Below are 10,894 nucleotides of genomic sequence, written 5' to 3' on the forward strand. Positions count from 1 at the left end.
GGCATAAGCATTCAACTACCGGTCACATGACAACGAAATAAGCATACCACGTTTTTGAATGTGAGCTCAACAAACATAGGTCCATTGATAGCACGAAAAACACCATTGAAGACGTCTGTACGACGAACCAGACATGTTCGGTGTGTGACATATCGTTGGGGTAGGCGGTTCACACTGAGTGAACCCACTTCGGAAAATATACCCAAGCTTTCCCCGCAAATTGCTTTCTGACAATGAAGCGTAGTGGCCGAGTGGTTAGCGCGTCGGACCCTCACGTGAGGAGCTCGGGCTCAGATCCCGGTTGAGCTGTTCCTCGAACACTAATAAGACCTTTGTATACATCCGATGCTCTTATCCTCTTTCTTGCTTTATCATGAATCCTGGCGACGCCCCGTTTGTCGGAGGCAGGTTGCATGCGTCAGCCACGAGAGGGCCGAGAGCCCCCAGGAAGGAGGACCCCGGCCGGACGTACAGTACAAAACCCAAAGAGTCCCTGCGCGGGTTAAAGCTCGGCGGTTGCCCCTCCCCCCCCCCCCCCCCTCCTTTCCCAGGCGCATGTGGTCCTGCCCCACAGTTATCCACTCTCCTTCATCTCATAGCCATGAAATACTCCTTTCTGCTTAACAGGGCTCTAATCCAAACAACCAACCTATGAAATCGCTGAACTCTACAGGAGGGACATGGACACTTGCGTTGCGTTCCTTAGAAAAAAGCTGTTTCACTCATGGTTCTTGAAATGTTATGCTGCAGTCAAGATTATGAAATGTAGAGCATATGACCCTGTCGTCGTTAGAGCTTCACAACCCACGCGATTGCTGAGGCTATATAGCGTCGTCCGCCTCCCAACGTGGCAGGAAAGGCGGGAATTCAAACCCCGTACCTCTGGTCTCCCAAACGCACATGGCGTATAACCCGCTTCAACTGTGGCGGTTCCCTTCAGAGGTGTGATTCCTAATCATTGGGTTTCTCCTCGGGCCCAGCACTTCCGTTTCCTAAAGACCTCCCTCGACATTTTGATATTTCAGTCCGGATGTTTTCATTCACGTATATCCTAATGGATCACCATTAGGCAAGGGAAGTAGCGGCCGTTCTGGCGGCAAACCAGGTTGTCGAAGCTCCTTCCTCCAATCTCTCTCTCTTCTCTCTCGCTCTCTCGCTTCTCGAGGGAGAGCTCGGGCGATCCGGAGCGCGCGCGCGCGCGCTCGGCGGACGCTCGATCGACGCGCTGTAGACGCGCGCAGCTCCTCGCGAGAGCGCGCTCGGCGCGCTCGCTCGCGCGCGAGATCACGCGCGAGAGCCAGAGCGCTCTTCTCTCGCTCTCTCTCTCTCTCCTCTCTTCTCGCTCGCTCTCTCTCTCTCTTCTCTTCGAGAGGCGATCTCTCTTCCTCTCACTCTCCACCCCTTACGCCTCTCGCCGGCTCTCTCGATCCTCTAGCCTCGCGCTCCTCTTCCCTCTCTATCTGCTTCCTCTCTCGCTCTCTCTCAGTTCTCTCTATCTCTCTCCTCTCTCTTCTCTCTCTCTCTCACTCTCTCTCTCTTCCTCTCTCTCTCTCTCTCTCCCCCCCTCTCTCTCTCTCTCTCTCTCCCAGCCCCCCCCCCCCCCCTCCTCTCTCTCTCTCCCTCTCCCTCTCCCTCTCTCTCTCTCTCTCTCTCTCTCTCTCTCTCTCCCCGCCCTCTCTCTCTCTCTCTCTCTCTCTCTCGCAGCTTACGCGTAGGTCGACACCCCTGTTCAACTGCCGCGGGACGTGCAATGTCTGGCATCTGAGCCGGACTGCGGCCGCTGGGGTGGGCTGGCTGCGCGTGACACCGTCCCCGAGGCTGCAGCAGCACAGCCAGTGGACACCTGTGTGCAGCAACAACGCGCGCGCGCGTCACGAATGGGCTGTAACTCCCCGCATGATCCCGTCGCCTGGCGCTGGCTGGCTGTGAGTACACGGCAAGCCGGAGTCGCGGAGTCGTGGCTAATCGCACCGTCTACACGGCGGTCACAACTGCAGCCAATCAATATTGGCTCAGGTGCATGTTTGCAGCCGTCGGACGTTTGTCCGGTCTCGTGCTCTCCCACCTCCCCTCTTTCTCTTTCTCTCTCTCTCTCTCTCTCTCTCTCTCTCTCTCTCTCTCTCTCTCTCTCTCTCTCTCTCTCTCTCTCTCTCTCTCTCTCTCTCTCTCTCTCTCTCTCTCTCTCTCTCTCTCTCTCTCTCTTCCCTTTATATCTCTCTCCCGGCCTCTGAAGATTGTCCCGAACAGTGCCGGCCAGTGTCCTTTCTCCCCCACCCCCGAGGCCGTTACTGTGTGTCTTCTCTGTAGCACGGCGCAGTTGCCTGTGTGTCAGGAGAGCGCAAATCCATGAGCTGGCTGGAGATAATTTGTCATCTGCGTTGCTAATCATCCCCGGACAATATATGCATAAACGAGTATAGGGACCAATCGTAATTGGTCTTGATCACTTCAGCCGGTTGGTGGTCTCTGATGCGCCGTAACGCCGCTGGAATGTCTCTTTCAGAGTGACGTAAAGTGCGATGTTTTAGGCGATGAAACACCGTCTTCCTCACCGAAACAAATTGGACTAACGGCATTTTAGTGCTGCGCTCAAGTCACACAGAAGATGCATAACGAACATGCTTGCATGTCCGCCCGAATGCAAAGCTTCAAAATGATCCACATGCATTCACGCCCAATCCTGGCGGGAGTGCTACGTACAGGAGCTCGACACTAGGTCCTCTTGCCAGCGCGAAGCTGCTAACCCAGAAACTGCATCAGCCTTATCTGATTGCACCCATGCCACATCGCGCAACCGGACGAGGATTTGGTTTGTGCACCTTTGAGTTACATCATTTTAATCATATAATCTTACGGACATCCGCGGACAACCTTTGTTATATCCCATCCTGCTGAGGAATATCGGTGGTGTTAACTATTCAGTCGCTGGACCCAGCTCCCAAAACTCAACAAATCGTAAAACAGTGTTCCTCGTTTGCATGAAGTTTGAACTGAAAGAGCTATCTTAAAGAAATTTTGGTGGTGTTTACAATCCTGCCCGTCTTAAGACCCGAACCTTTCTAGTTTCCGAGCTATACGCCTGCAAAAATGAGGAGCGTATTTCAGGGAGAGTATTTCGAAGCCACCTTGGCATTCATGACGTCACAATAGCGCCATTCAACTCCTGCCATTTTATAAGCAATGCGGCGCTGAAGGCCAATACAAATACAATTGTCGAGGCGTTCATATCTGGCGCTTGTGAGCGTGATTTCCAAATATAACGGCCGCCAGTCGGCTCTCAACCAATGCTGTGCAAGGTTCGATGACGTAATCAAACCATGGCGCACTGAAGAGCAATAAGCAGGCAGCTGTACTGTCTAAAACAGTCTTTTTCACTTCGTAGTTATGAGTTAGCTTGCTTCAATATTTCCAAATGTAAAATATTCCCTTTCAGAACAACGTCGTCAAATTCTGAAACCACATTTTGTGTGGTTTTGGGCCTGGTAAATTTTAGCCAATTTAGGCAAGTAGTTAACCAATCTTTTCTTCTCATCCCCTCCTTCACGCTTAATTTGCGGGACTACACCTTTGCGAAGTGAAATATACGACCCGCCCTATATGTACAATTGTCGCGGAGGCTGTCGCTCTGTTGATGTAGCTAGAATTGATTCAGTGACCATGACGTAGCTAAAGTGGATGACTGAGAAGATTTGTCTGTTGTCTCAGGATACTGGGAACAGTGCGTCCAGTTCGCAGACATATATCTAAGGCCAGAGCACACACCAACAGGGGCTTGCTTCCTTAAACCAGACAAGAATGACGTTTTAACTTAATATTCTTATCTGAAAGTGCCTCTTTTCATCAGCACTGCATCAATAAGGGCTTCTGAGAAAGATTATCCGACTTCGTGAGATTTGACACCTTCGTCGTAAAAGCTGCCATCGACGTCATCAGCAAACGCACCACTGTTGACAGAGGTCGACCGGGCATTGGTGCACGTGGCGTAATGTCAATTCAGCCTATTTATAAAACAAGACGGAGCGACCGGAAACCACGAGAAGTGCAGTATGGGCACGCCCATCGCTGGTCAGGCGGACTGCGGGCAGAGGGCGACCAAGGGCACGGCCAAGGGGGCTAACCCGGCCGGGGGTGATGTCGATGCAGGTCTACGCCGGCCGGCACGACGGAAGTGTACGAAGTGTGTGTCTACTGAGTCATGAAGGAAAATCAGGCGGAGCTGGAGATCAAAACACATGACGCATGTCTGCGGTCATGTCGATAGAGCGGAGGTGGGGAAACAAGGCTAGAGAAAGCATGACTGTGTGGTTGGGAACAAGCCCGCACACAAAGATTTAAACGATGAATAAAAGCGTGGCAGTGTATTTCAATAAGTTTAAAAACACAAATTAAGCAAGCTTATCATCGAGACGTTCTTTGCCACGTAAACAACATCCACTGCCCTTTTTGCAGGATCGCACTGGTACAATTTTCCAACGTCAAAATGTAACAGACCTGCAGGTGGAGTGTTGAACTACGTTCCCTCGTGCCCCGACGGCACGGGACGGTCAGTCCTGACTAGTGATGTTAGATGTGACAAATTTGAAAGCATTGCTTAAACCGATACTGTTGCGCTTGTGAGCATTGTGTTCTTAAATGACCGCTCTCGTTCTGAGTCCAAAAACTGCCTGGTTTCTTAATTTCTGAAAAAGTGGATAGCATGTTAACATGCTCGATTTTCTGCTCATCCAATTTCGTCATGGTTTTAATGCACTGAGAAGTCGGTCCTGAAATGTTAAAGTATATTGGCCAGGGCTGCACAAAATGTCATCCAATTATGACATGTGTTGAACTCTGATTTTAGTCTGTGGAATGTGCCTCACGGTGCTGGTATATTTTATTGGATATTTTGAACCATAACCCATGTGTATAAAGCCTGTGTTTAGGTCATTAGATCACCCGCATACAACTAAACAGTTAGCTATCATTGCTTACTTCTTCAGAATATTTTAAGAAGTTGCGATGCATTACAACCAAATTATTTAAATTTGTCTTGCAACAGAACTGACTGATTATTTCACCACTGATGTAACCAAACCGGCCCACATCGGTTTTCGGTTTATCAAATAATGTTTTCCGAATGATGTCAGTAATCCTGACCCTCATGGCACTGGGCGGCCAGTCCTCTCCTATCCCACATAATACTGGGTGGCCAGTCCTCTCCTATCCCACATAACACTGGGTGGCCAGTCCTCTTCTATCCCACATAACACTGGGCGGCCAGTCCTCTCCTATCCCATATAACACTGGGTGGCCAGTCCTCTCCTATTCCACATAACACTGGATGGCCAGTCCTCTCCTATTCCACATAACACTGGATGGCCAGTCCTCTCCTATCCCACATAACACTGAGCGGCCAGTCCTCTCCTATCCCATATGACACTGGTCGGCCAGTCCTCTCCTGACCCGCATAACACTGGATGGCCAGCCGTCTTCTGACCCTCATGACACTGGGCGGCCAGTCCTCTCCTATCCCACATAACACTGAGCGGCCAGTCCTCTCCTATCCCATATGACACTGGTCGGCCAGTCCTCTCCTATTCCACATAACACTGAGCGGTCAGCCGTCCCCTGACCCTCATGACACTGGGCGGCCAGTCCTCTCCTATCCCACATAACACTGGAAGGCCAGTCCTCTTCTATCCCACATAACACTGAGCGGCCAGTCCTCTCCTATCCCACATAACACTGGATGGCCAGTCCTCTCCTCTCCCACATAACACTGGATGGCCAGTCCTCTCCTATCCCACATAAAACTGAGCGGTCAGCCGTCCCCTGACCCTCATGACACTGGGGGCCAGTCCTCTCCTATCCCACATAACACTGGATGGCCAGTCCTCTCTTATCCCACATAACACTGAGCGGCCAGCCGTCTTCTGACCCGCATAACACTGGGCGGCCAGTCTTGACCTTCCGACGCAATTACCTTCAATTTCAAATAACTGATGAACAGTCACTACGGCTAGCAACAAGCCTTAGTTGCGGCCAACAGTGCAGATGTACGAACTGTTGTCAAGAAGCCGGACTCAAAACGATGACTATGTTGGAGTTTTCTACGCCCTGAAAATGCGAATTATGAGCGGACAGGGAAATCCGAGTGGACCAAAGTTATGCATGCTTTGAGGGTATGCTGAAATGTGTGACAGTGGCCAAACAAATGTGAATCCCGAACTAATTTTATGCAGTTAGCACCAACTGGGTCAAAGTCATTTCAGTTAGACATAAATAGCAATATCAATTGATGCCTATTTGCATATCTGGTCCATCAGTAATTCTAAGACTGTACGCGAGAGAATCCAGCAATATTGCAATAGGTGATACATCACTGAGATCCAGCAACATTGCAACAGGTGATAGTGATACATCACCGAGGCGATAGCTGCACATGCTTTGATTCAATCTAATATGGTGTAAGGTGAAGTGTGTTATCGTAGTGCGATTCTGATTATGGTAAAAACATCTACCTGCGCACGGGCTTCCGCACTGGAACCCCTAAATTACGGAAACAGCACTGACCGCCGCCCAGCGCGTTGGAAAGCGCGCGCGGCGGGATGTCGCAGCCCACCAGCTTGAGATCACAACAGTGACTTGCAGCTCGCGCCCGTCCGCGTCCGCGCTGTCTTTTGAAAGCGACGCAGAAGAAGCGGGCATTATCATTTTCTTTGTGCTCCTTTGCGGCACGAGAAGAGCTTTGTTTTTTACTTTGTGATGTGGAAGAAAATCAAACCCTGCCATTTCTTTTTTGTATGAGAGGAAAGTTTGCGTGCAAGAAGGAAAGGAATGACAGTTTGTATTTTACACGAGCTGTCTAGAAATAAATCTTGCACAGCCTCAAACCTTCTTTCTGCAAGATTTCGTCGCTGCGAAGTTTGTAGAAAGCTATATTTCTTACTCTTCAAGTTTGCTGTAGCAATAAATCTTGTTGCAGAAAAAGTTGACACCAGAAAGTTTCTGCAGCAAGCATTCCTACTTGCTTTCGGCAAAGATGACGCGACCACTCAGCTTAAGTGCTGAATGTTTCAGAAAGGCTGGGTGCGTAGCGAGGGCTCTACTTCGTAAAACAAGACGAAATGACGTCCAAGCAGCGTGCAATTACCAGTGTCTTCGGCACTGTCTTTCCACGGCAGATATGAATAGTCACGAATATAAATCGCGGCCTGATCCTCCATGTGGGCTTCCGGCGGACGTTGAACACCAGCGCTATCATTAGGCCGGAAGGCTGGCGCAACCGGAGAGTCCGCCGCCAGGTCTCCGTCCACTACAGATTTTCCGTCAAAGCGAACATGTGTCAGCCTTACGTGCTATGCGGTCGTAGATATCACGGGGATCCCTGCCGCCGGCCACAGGCGCCGACCACCATGACACCGACCTCTGACGTCAAAATATTCCCCGCTGATGTCACGCCCGGTGAGCCAAAACAGCAAACGCCCCTCTCCATACCGACGAGGCCACTACTCCGCAAGGACGGGATCCACAGCTCTTGCTTTATTCTTTTGCAGTGACGGTATGTTCTATGGTTGACCTGTCAGATCGGAGGTCAGGTCAGGAGAGGTCAAATAGAGTTCTTGCCGTCTGCCCATAGCTTCGCGTATTTGTGCCGATTGAAGTTGATGTAAGTTAGTGCGAGACTTACAAATGGTGAGGTGAGGTCACCTCAGGTCACTCATGACCTCTCATGACCTTGGCCTTGGATGACCATGCAAGCGTAATTCCATGTTCTGTGGTAAAATTGGTACGTGGTGATAGATGCGCTAATATTACTTAACGCGGCTTAAAACCTTGAACTGAAAGGGTGACCTAAAATTACACACTACGGCCGACATCGCACTGTCACTTAAGCGCTCAGGTGGGGATTGGGGTTGGGGCTAAATTGCCCTTCCCCCGCTGAAGGTCCTCCGCCATGGTTTCCGAACGGCGTGGTGTAGCCGCGCAAAATTTTGCAGAGCTGTAGACAATTGAATAGCGGATCGTCTGGTGTTGAAGATTTAGATGAACCTTGGAAAGCTGCTGACCTATGGTAGGTCAAAGTCAGGCCATGGTTTCAGGAAGACAGTTTCTAGGGAATCGTTCAATCTCATCCCACAACGGAGTGTTAGACAATGCCATACATCTCTGAGATACTTTCTTAGGCAATACAACAACTGAATTGATAAGTTCTATTGACCTAGGGTCTGGTATAAAGGTCAGACCAATGTGAAAACCGCGCTTTTTTACTCAAAGGCTTGCTGTATGGACTAGTTTCTAGTGCTCATTTCGAATTTATTGATAACGAGATTATATTCAACTGCATGATTCAGGAGATGTCTCCGAAAAGCAGCGGTTTGCGCCAGCTCCGGTACTGGCGAGTACAAGCATCCGTTTCGAGCACGTGCCTTTGGCTGCCGGATTAATCATCTTGCATTATCTCACCGGATAAAAAAGACCGCGCGTTAAGGAGACAGATGATACAGAGGAACCCCGGGCGCTTCTCAGATCAGAGTGCTCTTATTACCTTGTTCGTGAGGCATCACAGGATGTCAAACCTAAGTGAGCAGAGTAGCTTTACCGGCTTCAGCTCGAGGCACAGGAGATTCACTTTCTCCGTACTCTGCGTTGATGTGCATGTAGTCATACATCTCTCTTATGCTGTTCACATCATGTCGGCGCACACGCTGGAGGCTCATTTTATTTCAGCACCCTGCGTTGATGCAAAATTAGAGAAACATCTCCCTTGTGCTGTTCCCACTGTGTTGTTGCACACATATATACAAACGCACTCTTACCCACATGTTCCTCGATAGAAAATGCATACCACCAGGCTCGTGAGGACCCTCCCCATTTGCCGCATGATGCACATGAGCAGGCGTCGTGGCTGCCACAGCGCATGTAGCGAAGAGTGGGGATTGAACTCCAGTGCACATCTTTGACGTGCGGCCCATCGACCTAGTGACAAAGATGAAGGGCTCTCCCAATATTTGAGCCTCAACAGCCAGACACAAGAGCGTTGCCACCGTCTGATGATCATGAGAACGGAAGAATTTCCCTTTTTCTTACCATGCAGCGTGATGGGTGTGCAGGTATGCAGAACATAGCGTGATGTCAATTTTTAAGCTTACTAGGTTTAAAGCGCGCTCTCCAAACAAGTGGCGCCATATTCAGCCGGGTGGCCGGCCGAATACGACGCCACTCGGTTGGAGTTCAATTTGCGCCCCTGATATCTCAAATACTAAGATAGCTAGAGACTCCAAATTCACAGGATAGATAAGCTTGCATGTGAGCTCAGTTTCATCGGGTTTTGAGAGCTTGCTAGATGATGACACTTGGGCCAAATCTCGTCAAACAATTTCAAACTACAGGTAGGTGCCAGAAGTTCCCTCAGTCCCCCTTACGCAAGCACCATTAACCTAGAATCCCTACTAAGCGAAAGGCAACTGGTGTTTATTTTAGTTTAGTGACCCCATTTTACTTTGTTAAGGTCACGGTGACCAAAATCCGCGAGGTTGTCCTGGCTTTTGAATGAATATCAGGGATTACACGAAGAAGTACGCTCTTAAAAACAAAAGGCTGGCCGGGGCCTTTCTAGGTCAGTGACCTCTTACAACATTTATAAAGCTCAACAAACACATTTACTGACCTCCCAGCCATCAAGAAGTCTGAAATACGCGTTCATACTACCGCGTGAAGTAAGATCTTCAGTATTTTTTTTTAACCATGGACGCCTGTATGAGATGGGTAACGAGCTGGGCCCTGTACGGACTTGTGGACAGATACTGTATATGTGCAGACATGGGCAAGGCATTTGCGAAATATCGAATGGACACTGCGAGAAATACTATGAAACGTTAATGCCGCTTTTCTTTAGTCAGAATTAGCTTTATTCACATCATTCTTGCAATTTTCAATGCAAAAATAGGTTTGAGTGCGGGTTTAACTGAAACTCTTCCGTAATGTAGAACTGGTGCCAGAAAAATACAACTGCGTGAGTAACGGATGGGCACTGTTGATGCGGCATGAATAACGGATGGGTACAACTGATGCGGCATGACTGGCGGATGGGTACAACTGATGGGGCATGATTGGCGCGTGCGTAAGGCGCAGCCTCGTGGTTAGCGCACAGGTTGGATAAAGACAATCTTACGGGTGAAGACTCGATATCCGATCATTCAGGCATGTTCCCTTGCCAGTAGATGTCTCAAGGTTCCAAGGGCACAGATATCTCAACAGTACGCAAAGAAACTGTTGCGAAGTCAGAACGGCCAATGACTGGAACTTGCTGTCGGAGTACATCGTGGCTCTCAACTTTAAATGTGCCAAAACGTAGACTTCAGTTTTGATCCTCGCCCTGATGCGTCGTCCTTCATAACGTGTACTGAACGGAATCGATGAGACCTCTCCCCTGCCGTTTTCAAACTAAAAAATAGAGCTTAACGGAAAACGTCAATGGATTGGTCCAACGTAATCTCACGATTGATGATCAATGTTCCTATGCCAATAGCTGATTTCGTAATGCCAGGTCAAAGGCTGAATTTCCCGAAAATGACCATTTTAGCTTTCATGCTTATGTGGACGAGACCGTGTCTAGAAGCAGCACGACGCCAAAACAGGCATGCTTCCTGTTTGCTTCTGAGTAGAACAGTGTAGAGTTTGTTGTGTTTTGACCTTTTGTGTCAGATGCATGACTCCGTTGCTGCAACAATGTCGGTCGGCTGCGCCCGTTCCGGGGCATGGCCGGCTACGGCCCGCCGCCTGCACAACGCGCCGTGCGGTGTTCCTAAAAAACCGCCGCTGCTCCCAGCCCAGAACTGCTAGGAACACGTTTTTGGTGTCAAAATGCACGTAATGGATGCCCCATTGGTCACTAAAAATTCGATTGCGATTA

Source organism: Pollicipes pollicipes, unplaced genomic scaffold, assembly GCF_011947565.3.
Source record: "Pollicipes pollicipes isolate AB1234 unplaced genomic scaffold, Ppol_2.1 Scaffold_4740;HRSCAF=5597_pilon_pilon_pilon, whole genome shotgun sequence".
NCBI lineage: Eukaryota > Metazoa > Arthropoda > Thecostraca > Pollicipedomorpha > Pollicipedidae > Pollicipes > Pollicipes pollicipes.